The sequence below is a fragment of the Ovis aries genome, chromosome 3, assembly GCF_016772045.2.
Source record: "Ovis aries strain OAR_USU_Benz2616 breed Rambouillet chromosome 3, ARS-UI_Ramb_v3.0, whole genome shotgun sequence".
In the NCBI taxonomy this organism is placed as follows: Eukaryota; Metazoa; Chordata; class Mammalia; order Artiodactyla; family Bovidae; genus Ovis; species Ovis aries.
In genome coordinates, this window is record NC_056056.1 from 179,763,216 (window position 1) to 179,778,740 (window position 15,525).

The 15,525-nt window shown below is 44.3% G+C and overlaps 1 protein-coding gene across 23 annotated transcripts in view; it reads right to left on the minus strand.

Moving 5' to 3' along the window:
• The window catches only part of RBFOX2 (RNA binding fox-1 homolog 2), a 293,081-nt gene that overhangs the window by 251,761 nt on the left and 25,795 nt on the right, over positions 1-15,525 (minus strand). The window contains exon 1 of one of the 23 annotated variants that reach the window (XM_060414141.1): positions 1-15,525. This exon is cut by the window's left edge and continues 26,816 nt beyond it; it is cut by the window's right edge and continues 25,795 nt beyond it. The exons of the other annotated variants lie outside the window; for them this stretch is intronic. The gene's annotated coding sequence lies outside the window, so the exon portion shown is untranslated. 23 annotated transcript variants of the gene reach the window in all.

Here is a 15,525-nt window from a genome sequence, read left to right on the forward strand (position 1 = left end):
CGTCTTTTAATTTCATGGCTGCAGTCACCATCTGCAGTGATTTTGGAGCCCAAAAAAATTAAGTCAGGCACTATTTCCACTGTTTCCCCATCTATTTGCCATGAAGTGATGGGACCAGATGCCATGATCTTAGTTTTCTGAATGATGAGCTTTAAGCCAACTTTTTCACTCTCCTCTTTCATTTTCATCAAGAGGCTCTTTAATTCTTCTTCAGTAAAATCTAGTAATACTCATTTTTTGTTTTCACCAATGCAGATTTCAATACAAAAAAATAAAACATTTTCCCCCTTATGCTGCAGAGACTTCAAAAGCTTAAGGCAGCAGTAAGAAGACAGCCCACGCAGAATTCATTGTATACTATGTAATGCACAACACATCAGCATCTATTTTATCTGGCAGCAGGAAGAGATATAAGTTAGGGCCCCACAATTATCCCTGTAGAAAGGCACAGCAAAGGGAATGCAGGCATAACAGCTACAATAACGGTAACACAAATAGCCATCTGTACTTAGAGCCAGTCACGCCAAGAGCTCCCAACCACCCACACCCCTCATGCCTCCTCTCCCCCCATGCAGGTGGGCCAATTCCTTGCCGTTCTTCTCCATCCCACATAATTCCACAGGAAGAGAGACTCTGCTGCCAGGAGTGGGAAGCAAAGTAAGCTGCTGTACTTCTGAACACAAAAGCCCAAAAAGTAACCGTCCTGCCTCCCTACCCTGCATTCTACCCATTAAAGCAGGATTTCCTTATTTCTTCTAGAACTGTCTAAAACACAGAGACTTTTAGCTCCCCTGACAGCCCCCCGGTCCCGTTCTGTGACACTCTCCCACCCCAGTTAGGATGGGTACCCTCTCCTCTATACCCACACCTACTCCCCTCTGCACTGAGCACATCACAGGTCTGCCTGGGATCAGTCTCCCTATCACACCAAGAGCTCCCAAGGACAGTCCTTCAATCTGCCTCTCTGCACATGGGCAACAGCTAGCACAGTGCTGGCCGTACAGGGGCTGAATTAGGTTCCCGGGGTACATACAAGGACTGCAGAATGAAACGGGAAGTGGGCAGTGGAAAAGGAAACGGTTCAACAGTAATCTGAGGTCTGAGGATCCAGGATGTCTGAACAAACAACATGGTACATACGGTCTCTACACTAGACCGATATGCTGAGTGCAAACCTTACATTAAAAAAAAAAATCAGCCTTTCACTGTCTTTAATAGAGTGCTCTAGAACAGAAGATGCCACAAAGAGTATCATTTAAAGAAAGAAAGAAAGAAAGACCCTAACTAACCATAATTATTAGTGTGTCCCTCAAATCAAAACAGCAATAAGAGAGTGTAGCCTACAAACAACGACCACAGCCCTACCACTCTGCCCCAGTTCCTAGCACACACAGCTTTTCAGGGTTCTTTGGGAAGGGGGGTGGGGAGGTACTTTTTGCCCACTGCTTCCTCTTACCTTCCCCACTCTCCCTTCCTCCTACAACCTACCAAAGAAAACAATGACTATACTGCAATACCCAAGAACCTCCAGAAAGATACATCTCCCCAGTTCTCCTAAGCTCTCCTTGAGGGCTGCTGGCAAGATAAGCAATTTGTTCCCAATTATAGCAGACTTCATCTGGGTGATGAATGTACTCAGCAATTCAACAAAGTGCTGGAAACGATGGACGATCTCAAAACCAGGCTCTGGCAGCACATTCCCAATCTGCCTGCAGCTCCACACGACTGCAGGGTTTAACCAGACTCTTCTTTTTCCATAACCCATCAGCCACTTCCTCCCCCAGGGACATCTGCTCTCCAGTATTCCTTACCCATTCTACTTGTCAAAATCAAACAGAACCTGCTAGAGAGCTAAGATGGGAAAAGGATCTAATAAGGTCCCAAGGTTGTTTCAGTTTAAACCCTGTGGCCATACTTTGCTTGGATTTTTTTTTTTCCTACCGAACAAAAATTACAGTAATTACCTTAGAGAGGTGCCAGTTTTCACTAGATTTTACTTGGAATCATTGTAATGAGATAGCTGAGACGAAAGCCACCTCAGAAATAATCTCATCATAGCCTCCCTTTTCACAGAGGGAGAAAGGCTCAGAGAAGTTAAGAACTGCTGAAGTAAGTTACACAAAGGAATTCCCTGTAATGTCAGATCCTAAAATGCAAGAGTTGTGTCTAATTCATCTCCAGGGCCAACACAGTGCTCAGGGCTTGATAAATGGCTGGTGAACTGAACCAAACAAACACAACTAATTAGTCACAGGACTATGACCCCATGACGTTTGACTTCAAGTACACTGCGTTCTCATCATCTGTGACTAGAAAGCTAGGATCTATGGATGGTGGTTTACACACAGCAGACTCTATGGAATTCAGGCTCTCTCCTTCCCCAACCACCAGGTACACTCCCTTCATCTCTGACACCATGCGAAAGATTTCCAACCTCTTTACGTTCCAACTGTTCCAAAAAACATACACATTTCTAAACCGATTTCCTAAAATATCTTCCACTCGGATACTTTTAATTCTCTTCAATTGCCCTCTTAATCTCCTTAATGACTATCCTCTTTGGGATTCCTCCACATGTTTTTAGCCAACCACAACCTGTCTCACCTCCCATGTCAGCCCCTCTAAGCCAAAGGTTCTCAACTTTGACTGCATACCGAAGTCACCTGGGGAAGTTTTCATAAAACTACTGATTCCTGGGTCCCTCCCTCAGAGTCCCTGATTTCATTGGTCTGGGTTTCAGTTCAGTCCAGACAGCTCAGTCATGTCCCATTCTTTGAGACCCCGTGGTCTGGGCTGGGTATGGCCTTTAAATAAGCTCCCTAGGTGATTCTAATCCACAGCTAGCTAACACTGAGAACTTCTGCCCTGCACCCTCAGAAATCCACCGCCTGGTCCATTATATACTCCAAAAATAACTACTGCTGACTGTCCAAGACTTGAAAAATGTTAGACTGCCCTGTGCCTGGCACACATGCTGCTAGACAAAAGGTACCTTAGAATCATGCCCTGGATTCACATCTGTTTGATAATAAAAATGCTTTGGTAAATGTGTTGGCAAAGTCCTATAAATCACTAATGATGATGAATGGCCAGATCCTGCTAAAAGACTACACAGGGGAAAAAGCTGTATTGGAGTTTTCTGACTCAGAAACACATTTAGTTTCTGATCTTTTACCAAGAATTCAAGGTCCTTCAAATCCAAATGGTCTTTTGGTATGAAAAACAGCCTTCTGTGGCCAACCCCAAAGAAGCACAAGATACGTCATCTATTTTCATGCCTCCATGCTTCGGCATATATCAATCTCTACCTGCTTGAAAAATCCTATTCATTCTTCAAAGTCCAGTTCAAATGCCTCCTTTAGTCATTCATTCAACAAATCCTGAGAATCTATTAAGTGGCAGGCATTTTTCTAGGCTCTGGAGAAACAATGTTGAACAAGACATAGTCACTAGTCTCACAGGAGTAAACAAGGAGACAAATTAAAATAATTCCAGATGGTGGTTAAGTGATATGAAGAAAATAAAATAACATACTATCATAGAGTAATGATAGGCGGTAACTTTCCCCAAAGGCAGACTCACTGTATCTCAAGACCACATCAAGAACAAGGGGCTTTACCATATTCCACACTCCCAGCGTGTACTCTTAGTACATACACAATGAACATCTTCAATGAATAAAAAACCCAGGGTAAGGAAAAAGGTAGAAGTTTAAAAAAAAAAGTTTCATAATCAACTAAGAGTTAAGAGACATGAACCCTCACCTGAGTTGGTGATGGACAGGGATGCCTGGCGTGCTGCGATTCAGGGGGTCGCAAAGAGTCGGACACGACTGAGCAACTGAACTGAAGTTTCTCCCACTAACTACAAGATTTGGGGCAAGGCCCTTCCTCCCTTGTATAAAATAAGTAGACTGGATTAGACTGGGGCTGTAACACTCCCCCGAGGAAACAGGGAAGAGAAGCATGCAGTCAGAGCCCTGTAGCGGTGGGGCCAGCTGTTTCCAAAGCCCCAACAGAGCGGCCCTCACAGGACCCCAGGGCCAGTATGGCGGAGAGAAGCCAGAAATCTGTGTTTCATGTGAGCTCTGCCAGTGTTTAAATATTGCATCCAAATGTCTTTAAAATACTGTGATAGGCAAACAAAACCCCTTGCAGAAGGGTCAGGCCATAGACTTACAGTTTGCAACCTATATACTAGATCGCCTCTGAGTCCTTCCTAGTTAACAGTCCATGGCTCTAGAATGAAATATGTCCTTGCAGAAAAACACTAAAGAAGACACAACAGGATTAGAGGACAAAAAGAGAAAAGAACACACGTTTCTACTTGTGTTCTACTAAGATCATAGAAGAGCCTTCTTCATAATTCATCCGTCAGTAAATCCTCATTACTTGGAAAGAAAATTTTGCATCCTGGACAATAAAAAGACTGACCCCAGCCTTCCTTTAGGTTATAAGAGCTACACACATGTGCTTAATAAATATTCCTATCCCAAGCAGCCAGGAGTGCCTAAAGAGGCACAACTCTTGTGCACACACACAGACACACACACCCCACAAAGCAAGAAAATCAATTATGCTGAAGACTGGCAAGATGCCCCAAAGACACAGCAGGAATTTGATACGAACAGCGGGATGAGGAAGGAGAATGAATAATTCAGTCTCCCTGATTCACTTAACCAAGTGCTGTCAGGCCCAAGCTGAGGCCCACAGCTCTCCGGCTGGGCTCCCTCATCTGCAAGCAACATGAGCTTCTGTCTGAATGGAAAGCCAACCATGCTGGCTCAGAGGTGGGAGAGGGAAGACACGACTGACTGGCACCCAGAATGAGTCACGTTCTCTTTCTTTGCCCAATTCATCACAAAGACCACACTTGAAAGCGAACAATGTTTTCACACTGCCATTAGCAAAGGAAAAAGAACATGCATATTTTATTCATGCCCACCCTCTTCAAGGAGGCCTCCATTAGACGAGAAAGCCAAAGGAAATAAGATAATGGGGAAGGCAAAGGAAAGAAGTACTGGCCAGTATATACAATACGGCTGAATGGCTGACAATATATCCAGACACCTTCCTTGTGGCTCTGACGTTAAAGAATATGCCTGTAATACGAGAGACCTGGGTTTTTGATCCCTGAGTTGGGAAGATCCCCTGGTGAAGGGAAAGGCTACCCACTCCAGTATTCTGGCCTGGAGAATTCCACGAACTGTATAGCCCATCGGGTAGCAGAGAGTCAGACATGACAGAGCAACTTTCACTTTTCCTTACCCCTACTGTCCTGCTTCCAAGGATGAAGAAAGTTCCCAATGTTAACTACCTTTAAATTACCAAAGATAACCGGTTTATGAACTGCTCATCAATTGCTTAACCTAAGTTCCACAGTATTTTTAGACAGAAGCTATTCTGAAAACAGACACAGAACTAACCTGAATATCAATCAGTCATCACAAAATCTGTTGGAGACCAGGACTTTGCACTGTAGATTTAAAAAAAAAAAAAAAAAAAAAGCTGCTACAGAAATGACCTAGGGAAGAAAAACGAAAACAGCCCAACTTGTTTTCATGTGTCTCTATGACAGGTTTGGTGTTTCATCTTCTTTTTTTGTTTGGTTTTAATGACAAGAATGAAATATTTGCAATTACTCAACATTTAAATCCCTCAGATCTACAATACTCACTGAGGCAAGTAATTCTTTCAGCCTTGCACTGGTGACCAATACAACAAGAAGGAATTCAGTTCTGAACCCCACAGTGCCAACATCGTGCTGGTGTAAAAATCAAGGGAAGAAAACAAACGTGAGGTTCTCCTCAAATCCTCCCAAGGCTGCGTGTGAAGATACACAGGTTCTGTGCAAGAAATGGATCTTAAATATTACACTAGTTGAGTAGCAGGAAACAGACTGTATTAAGCAATTACTACCAGAGATAAATGCACTTGAGAATGAGCTCACACTTTAAAAAACCATTTAAAAAGTTAACCTGACTCCTCCAAGTTACCAAAAGCAAATACTTCTCTAAAAATCAAATGTCTGAAAAGAGATGATCCAGCCCTGAAAGCAAAGATGAAATAGTATTTTTTTAAGGGGGTAATTAAATAACAATGTGTTCCTTCTGGTGCTAATAACCAAATTTTCCAATTTACATCAGGTCAATCCCTGGGAATTAGTCTGTGAGCAGAGGTGTGTGATACAACAGCAGTGACTCAGATCACAGACCCCATCAGAGGACAAGGCGACTACACTGGATAGAAACCTTCTGCTCACATCGCATATTACAGATCACAATCTGAGGGTTCACAAGGGAACTTCCTGAGGGTCGCAGGCAGAAAAGTGCCCCTGATTTCAAAATGATTAACAACTGGTGCATCTAGAAATTAGATAATACAAAGTCTTACCTGCCATTTCTTTTGTCTTGTCAAAGAGTAAGTAGTAAGGCTGCTGTTGATCAATTTTAATAAACTGGAAATGGATGACAATCTTACCAGAATAAAAATAAAAGTTCTGCTCTTATTTGGTGAGTTAAGGGCAATGGAATTTTTTTTTAAAGCTCCCCAGAAGATGGGCTTCCCTGTGGCTAGGTTGGTAAAGAATCCACCTGCAATGTGGGAGACCTGGGCTCGATCCCTGGGTTGGGAAGATTTCCTGGAGGAGGGCATGGCAACCCACTCCAGTATTCTTGCCTGGAGAATCCTCATGAACAAGAAGCCTGGCAGGCTACATTCCATGGGGTTGTAAAGAGTCGGACACGACTCAGCAACTAAGCATAGCACCCCAGAAGATGCTAGTGGGCAGCCAGGACTGAGAAACACAGGTCTACCTAAATGTGGAAACTAACCACTTAGGGTTACTTAACTAGTGGAACCAAAGGTAACGCATTAAGAGGCAGTTTGGCTTCTGAATACAACTTAGCTTGAAATGATTATCTCCAGCAAAAGAACCAAATGCTGCACAGTGAGCATCCACCCTGAAAATCCAGGACATGTTTTCTATATAGATAGGGTTCTTTGAGTTCTGAAATCCTATCATCTATCCTACCATTAACCATCCAATAAATATTGGCCCTACTACATAGCAGGTGTTGTGCTAGAAGAGGATAATTTAAAAAGGAAAAAAGACCAAAGCAGAGTCCTTACCCTCAAGGAACCTATTGGTACCAGATCAAAGTAGATGGGTATTTATAACACAGTAAGATAAAAGCTAGAAAGGGAAAAGTACAAGCCACTATGCCAGCGGTCAGGAGAGTTACTGCCCCCACTTAAGACATTTGACAAAAGGTCTCCAAAGAAAACTGACCTCTAAACCAAGACCTCAGAGATGAGGGTAGGCGAGAACAGGTGGAAGAGAAACTTACAGCGGTACCTCCAAGCAGAGGTGCACGGTCTATGTACGAGCGGGTTGAGGGTCTGGGAGATGAGGTAGGAGCCGGATCACCGGTGTCATTTAATGGGACTAGAGGCAGCAATGTGATGACAGCTGTTGTAGAGGGTCACTCTCAGAAAGATCCCTGCGACGCAGTGACGTGAACACAAAGGGCAAAACCAAAGGCAGAAAGACCACTCTGGAAACGGTGACACCAGTCACTGACTTACACCAGGGCAGAGTTCTGTAGCAAGAGCAGATGAGGAGAGGTCAGTTTCAGACACGCTGGCTCTGAAGGAACTATGGGGCATCCACACGCAGATGCAGCTAAGCACCCGGAGACAGACACCTGAAGTGCAGAGAGGAGATGCAGGCCATGCGGAGGCTGTCAGCATACAGACAATCAATAAAGCCTTAGCAGTGGAGACCCAGGCCCAAAGAGAACATGTATAACACAGACAGCAGAAGGCCTCAGTTCAGTTCAGTCATTCAGTTGTGTCCGACTCTTTGTGAGCCCATGAATCGCAGCACGCCAGGCCTCCCTGTCCATCACCAGCTCCCAGAGTTCACCCAAACTCATGTCCATCAGGTCGGTGAGGCCATCCAGCCATCTCATCCTCTGTCATCCCCTTCTCCTCCTGCCCTCAATCCCTCCCAGCATCAGAGTCTTTTCCAATGAGTCAAATCTTCGCATGAGGTGACCAAAGTATTGGAGTTTCAGCTTCAGCATCAGTCCCTCCAATGAACACCTAGGACTGATCTCCTTTAGGATGGACTGGTTGGATCTCCTTGCAGTCCAAGGGACTCTCAAGAGTCTTCTCCAACATCACAGTTTAAAAGCATCAATTCTTCAGTGCTCAGCTTTCTTCACAGTCCAACTTTCACATCCATACATGACCATTGGAAAAACCACAGCCTTGACTAGACAGACCTTTGTTGGTAAAGTAATGTCTCTGCTTTTTAGAGAAACCTAAATAACAGCAAGTTTTAAATGGCAGGTTGAGGAAGAGATTAAGAAAGAGGACTGGCAGAGAGAGAAACATTTTTTAAGGATGGTGCCCGAGAAGCTTGGGGGAAGAGGCATTTCAGGGACACACAATATAGAAAAAGAGAGCCATTGGATTTAGCCACAAGGGAGTGACACTGGGTGGAAGGAGTTTCAATATTGTGGTTGAAGAAGAAACCTGACTACAATGGGTTCAAAAAGTACAGACGATTATTTCAAGAAGTTGGTTTGCAGAAGAGAGAAGAATGAAAAGGAGCTGGAAAGTGAAGGAGACTGAAGGACTAAATATGGTCGATCTTATTTATTTTTAATGAGATAAGCATACATAAACTTGATAAAAAAAGATACAGAAGAGCAGAATTTAAAGTCTAAAAAAGAAATTCAAGTAAGATTCACCACAAAAAGAAAGATACATCTTTCACTACAACAGGTGAAATTTGTAGGTTTCGGGGCAGGAAGTTAAAAAATTTCCAATTTCATAGATTCTATTCCATCCACCTGCAATGTAGGAGATGCAGGTTTAGTCCCTGGGTCGAGAAGATCCCCTAGAGAAGGAAATGGAAACCCATTCTAGTATTCCTGCCAGGACAATCCCATGGACAGAAGAGCCTGGTGGGTTACATACAGTCCACGGAGTTGCAGAAGAGTCAGACATGACTTAGCAACTAAACAACAACTTCATCTATAAATTAAGAGGCAAGATTTCTTTCCGTAAATGAAGACACAGTGAATGTAGGATAATGCGGAACATCTGAAACAGCCATTGTGTCAAGTTCCCAAGAGAGGTCACTCAAAAACAGAAAGACTACCAGACAGGAATCAAGCGTCCAGGAAAGGTTGGAAATCACGAAGGCAGACATCTATATCGATCTAGGCCTGGGGTTTGCTAGGTAGTGAAAACCAAATGAAACAAAGAGAGGATACCGGCCAAAGAGCTGTTTAAGCAAAGAAGCCTGAAATCCAAACAAGATAGGGAAGGAAGCAAAGACAAGGGAGTCAAAAGACAGCGTGAGAGCAGAGAAGACCAAAGCTGTGCATTTCTCAGTGACATTTTGGGAAAAGATGTGGTAGGAGTAAATGAAAGAGAGAACTGGAAGAGTGCTCATGAGAAAATAAGATGCCCATCTAGATTTTCAGAAATGAAGCAGTTCCAGACTGACAGGACCCAAAGCGCATCCTCAGAATAGGTGGTAAATGGGCAACTCACAGCAGGGAAGCTGACAAATGAAAGGACTGAGAGCCTGGGACTAGCTAAGGTGCTGGGTCCATCCGGGCACTCTCTGAAGACAATAGCAATACTTGAGGCAGGGCCGAGGTACCAAGATCCAAGGGCCAAGGTAGTTTTCTTCTGTTTTTCAAAAAAGGCAGGGTAATCAATAAGCCACAGTACCTAGTCAGGGAAGAGGGCAGATTACTAGAGTTTGAACAGAGCAAGGAATTTCACCGAAAGGCAGACGATTCGATAGGAGCACTGGAGACGGAAGAGAGGGGACAGGATTCTGACCTCCCCACTGCAGGGGGACAAGAGGGACATGCCAGGTCCTTGGAAAGAAACCACATGAAGTCAAGAGAAAGGGGCAGAAATAACATGCAGTTAAAAGGCCGAGGGTGAAGAAATCTGTTTACTATGCAACAGAGAAAATGGGATAGTCGATGAGGGAAGAAGTCACTGGAAGGTCAGGTCAGGAGAGAAAAACCATCAAGCCAGGCCTGAGATCACAGGGATACACAGATGGCCATCGCTGCTTACATTCTGGATGCTGACCAAGGAGTGCAGAGTTGAGAGGAATGATCTGTTTGGCTGCTGCAAGACTTCTAAAAAAAACTAGAAACAAAAGAGTCCCAACAATTCCTTAATAGAAAACTGGAGGGCGCAGAAGGGCTTGGGCTTTTTGAAAGGAGTCAGCATTAGCCAGGTTTCAGTGACCCAGAGGCTAAGCTGCAGGCCGAAGGCAGGCTCTGTGAATCACAGGTGACCTACTGGCAGCCTCTGGTCGTGGGAGAAGGGAGGTGGCCTCAGGCTCTGCGAGGAACAACCTGGCCTAGAATATCTACTTTACCACAGCAGACAAGAAAATTCTCTGAGTGGAGTCAGTTATGACCTGGACCCACGTGGGCTGACAAGGACAGGCATGAGAATCAGGCTTCTGCTGCCTCAAATAAATAATGTCAAATAAATTTTATGAGAGGCTCGAGATTCAAGAATTTTGATGCCTCTAATTAAATAAATGAATAAGCTAACCGATTAATTTTTTCACAAATCTAACATATGTAACTGCTCCTTTGCTAAGTGCTTTACTTGCAGTATCTCATTAGTTTTCACAACCCTATGAGGTGGAAACTACTATTAACATTTTACAGATGAAGGAACCAAGCCTCAGAGAAATTAAGAAACTTGCCCAAGGTTATAAATGTATTAAGCAGCAGAGCCAATAGGACGCTAAACTCCAGATTCTTACCCATGAACTCTATGCCTGACTCTCACCACACCAGTGGATGTTGACAATATATCTAAGTAAAAAGCTTGCAATGTGGGAGACCTGGGTTCATTCCCTGGGTTGGGAAGATCTCCTGGAGAAGGGAAAGGCTACTCACTCCAGTATTCTGGCCTGGAGAATTCCATGGACTGTATAGTCATGGGGTCAGAAAGAGTCGGACACAACTGAGTGACCTTCACTTCACAGAGCCTCTCAAATACACAACTCAAAATACAGTTACTAGTAGGGAGAATATAAAGAATTAAAAGGCATGAGCCTCAAGAAAATTAAGTCCAGTAGAGAGACAAGAGGCTTCCCTTGTGGCTCAGATGGTAAAGAATCTGCCTGCAATGCGGGAGACCCTGGTTCGATCCCTGAGTTGGGAAGATCCCCTGGAGGAGGGCATGGCAACCCACTCCAGTATTCTTGCTTGTAGAATCTCCATGGACAGAGGAGCCTGGCAAGCTGCACTCCATGGAGTCTGAAACAGTCAGACATGACTGAGCGACTAAGCACAGCACACAGAGAGACAAGAGATAGTCACACACACACAAAAAAAAGGGGGAAAGCAACAATTCAAAACTACTTAAGTACCAAGATCATGATAAAGATAACAAAGGTTTAAAAGATAGCTAGATGCAACAGATTTTTAATTCTCTCTCCAAAGCAATAAACTCTCTAACAGCCCATTCATCTAAGCTTTCAGACTTCCCAAACGTGAGAGATAACGTTAAATTCCTTACGAAATACCTGAGTAAATTATACCAAGATACTAGAAAAAAATGAAGTTAAGTGGACTGAAATGAATACTTGCTCTCCTAAATCTTGAACCCTCTACTAACCCAACCATTTTCCATAGCATAGTTAGTTTCCATGTACTAAAGCTCCGTTTTGACCCAGAGCAGGCAAAAATCGACCTTCACTGATTATGTCTAATGGATCACTGACATCCTACATCTTACATCTTGCCGCAGTCTAAATTTGAGAAGATTGAGGCTGAGCCAAAAACAAAACAGCCACCAGGAGGGGAGGCATGGATGAAACCACCACAGGAAACAGCAGCGTGCTCTAAGCACACTCACTCACATAGTGTCTTAGTTCCCACACTACATTTTGAGCTGCCTGCGAGCATCATCTATGTTTTCACCTGGTACACCGCTACGCCCCTCTCAACACTTTCATTCCGTCTCAAAGGCAAATGAACTCACCTCAATTTCCCTACTTGCGCAATAAAAAACAGAATGGCACCCTGCCTTCTGTTCAGACCTCTCAGAGGTAGAATGAGTTATGGAATGGTTCTTAAGTGCTCTGAATCTCACCTAAGAGGAATGTGATACACAAGTGCACAAGGCAGTCACCAAGTAACACCCAAACAGCTTATTCCACTACTCAAAATCGCACACACGAACACAGGGACATACCAGTGCTCAAAGTTCAGGCAAAGCTAAACTCATCTTGGCCCCTGATCCCTGAAGGGCCCAATTCGATTACTGGGTCAGAATTTACACTTTCCAAATGAATAGAATTGTTCCAAATTATACTGTGAAGTAGCAGTTGAGGGTAAAATGGACTTCAACCACTGGACTCTGACCATCACCAGAGGCAGTCAGTGAAATATGGGTATGCCAACAGGGGAAAACAAAAGAAAAACGGATACGTGGAGTGGTTCCAAAATATAGCCACAAATTCTTTGACCCTATTCCCTTCAAGAGGTGGAGAATAATTCTCCTCCCCTTGGGAGAAAGTAGATTTGGACACTTGCTTCTGACAGATAAGTAAAGCAGAAACAACAGTGCGCGCCTCAGGAACGAGATCACAGAACTACGCTTCTTCACCTGCTCTCTCTCTCTTCACCTGATCTCTCACTTGATCCCGCCAAGAGAGTTCTGTCATGCAAGGAGGATGCTCAAAGAGCCAAAGAGACAGTCATGTTGGGCCAGGAGAGGGAGGGGGACCCATGCCTCCTGCCAGCAGCCAGTGAGGAGCTGACAACGCGTCAACAGCCATGAAATGAGCCATCTCAGAAGTGGTTCCTCCAGCCCCGGTCCAAACTTCAGATGATGGCAGCAGCCCAGCCAACAGCTTGACTAAAACCTCATGAGAAATTCTGAGCCAGAACCACACAGCTAAGTTGCTCCCAAGTTTCTCACCCACAGAAACTGAGATAATAAACATTTGTTGTGTTAAGTCAGTAAGTATGAGCTAATTGATTACAGGGAAAAATAACTGTGGCACACTAGGTTGTGAATCCCAAACTATCATCAAAGTCCCTCCAAGGTTCTGGAAACAGACACCACCAGAGAGAAGCACAGCTGTACTCCACAACTTCCTCTTCTCTTCAAGGATGACATCTAACAGATATCCTGAGAACCAGAAATACGGGCCATTTATGTAATTTAAAACTTTCTAGTAGCCACACTTAAAGGGAAATAGATGAGAGTAATTTTAACAATATACTTTACTGAAACTAACATTCAAAATACTAACATCGAAATTTCAGCATGTCAGTATAAAATATAGTCAGTATTTTAAAAATGCAATGAATTTTTTTTTGGACTGAGTCTTTAAAACCTAGGGTATAGTTTATACTTCCAGAGCATCTCACTTCGGTCAAGTCACATTTCAAGTCCTTGACAGCCACAACTGGCTACTGTGTAAGACAGAACAGGAGGCCTCCACGGTGGCTCAGTGGTAGAGAATCTGCCTGCCAATGCAGGAGACACAGGTTTGATCCTTGACCTAGGAAAACCCCACAGGCCACGAAGCAACCAAGCCTGTGTATCACAATTCCTGAGCCTGTGCTCTAGAACCTGAATGCGGCGAGTACTGAGTGTGTGCGCCCTAGAGCAGTGCGCACTGCAGGCAGACAGCGGGCCCCACCTGCCGAAACTAGAGAAAGGCCTGCACAGCAACGGAGACCCAGCATGGCCAAAAATACATAAACTATAAAAGTAAACAAAATCTTAAAAAACAGAGCAGGTCTAGGATTTCTTCTACAGCTTGTTGCCCTTTCAGGAACATGATTGTGGAAATCAGAGGTGAAAGAATTTTTTAAATACCTAAAGGATTCTTTTTTCTCTCTCCCTACTGAGATCTCCCTACTGAGGCTCCCAAGCTAGGAAGAAGTGGCCTTCACAGAAGGAAAGAGGGAGGGGACTGTTAAGAGAAGGAAGGACCACCCTGAAAAACTGAAAAGAAACTAATTCCACCAACAAAACATCCACACCAAGAAGCAGGGTGAGTACAGAGCATGTCACCACGATTTTTGATTGCTGTCTCCCTCATCATTCATTTACCCTCCCACTACACACACAATCCTAGATCCAACTGAGAAGGAAAGACGCAGTTTGCTCTGAAATGGAAGGTCTGAAAGGGGTGGGTGGGAGCAAAGTAGAAGAACATTTGGCTTTCTCCAGCTCACACATTTGCCTCCCCTCCACCAGCAATGTGGAGGATCACTGCTTGAAAGGAGGACAAATCAAACCCAGAGAGTTTAGCAGACAGTAATCTCAACAAGAAGATCTGCTCCAGTGCAACCAGAGTCACCCTCTTCCTCCTCCCGCTCCGCCTTCTTGAGAGGCTAGATTCAGACCACTGTGGAAAAAAGCCCAGTTGTGTGAGTCACCGCAGCCATTCCAAGCGGCCTGGGCAAAATCCAGCAGACAGCTGGAAACAGCTGCTGTGAGATCAACTGCAACTGGGCGGGAAGGAGGAAAAAAGGATGAATTCATAGTTTATCACACACGACCCCATTCTCGCCTCAGAAAAGCTGGGTTTGATTTTCTCTCCCAAACAAAAAGTTTCTTCTCCCTGCTTACTTAAGATTCTTCTCCTAATGAAGGAAATAACAACAGGCTCACCACCCTGAGATAATGATCCAGTGTGGGACACCACCTCCACCGCGTGTCTCCCACAGTACAGGGTAACCAAGAACCCATCAGGTGAAGTGAAATGAGTGAAAGTCGCTCAGTTGTGTCCGACTCTTTGCAACTGCATGAACTATACAGTCCATGGAATTCTCCAGGCCAGAATACTGGAGTGGGTAGCCTATCCCTTCTCCAGGGGATCTTCCCAACCCAGGGATCAAATCCAGGTCCCCCGCATTGCAGGCAGATCCTTTACCAGCTGAGCCACAAGGGAAGCTCAGGTTCAAGAACCATCAGGTGGGTAGCTGTAAAGGCAAAACACTGTCAACTTGAACAAAACTCTTAAAAAAAATAAAAATTCACCAGGAAATAAGAGACTGCTGAAATCTGTCAGAGAAACAGCCCCAGGGAAAGAGGAGTTCCACTCTCCTTACATGATAATGATGTTATAAACACTGTTGATTAAGGGAAAATGAAAAAGTGCCAGAAGCGGAGTGTTTCTCTGCATAACCAGAAGGCAACAAACCTCTAGACCTCTAATCCACTTTCCTACTAGCCAAAAGGATGCAGATCTTCACACATTAGTCCTTGAAGAAAAGGCCGCTGACCCCTGGTCCAGAAACTGTCCTAAATAAAACTGGCAGTGTACCAACAGGTACCTTTCCTAAGCCAGAACTTCTTAGAATCTCAGGCTAAGGGAACAAGAGGGGTTCACTGGCATCTGACACATCTAAACAATCAGTAATGGTCTCTGGTCATGAGACTCAGGCAACTCGTGAGCACCCTCCTCTACTGGGTCTCTGAACCCCCCGCCATCCCT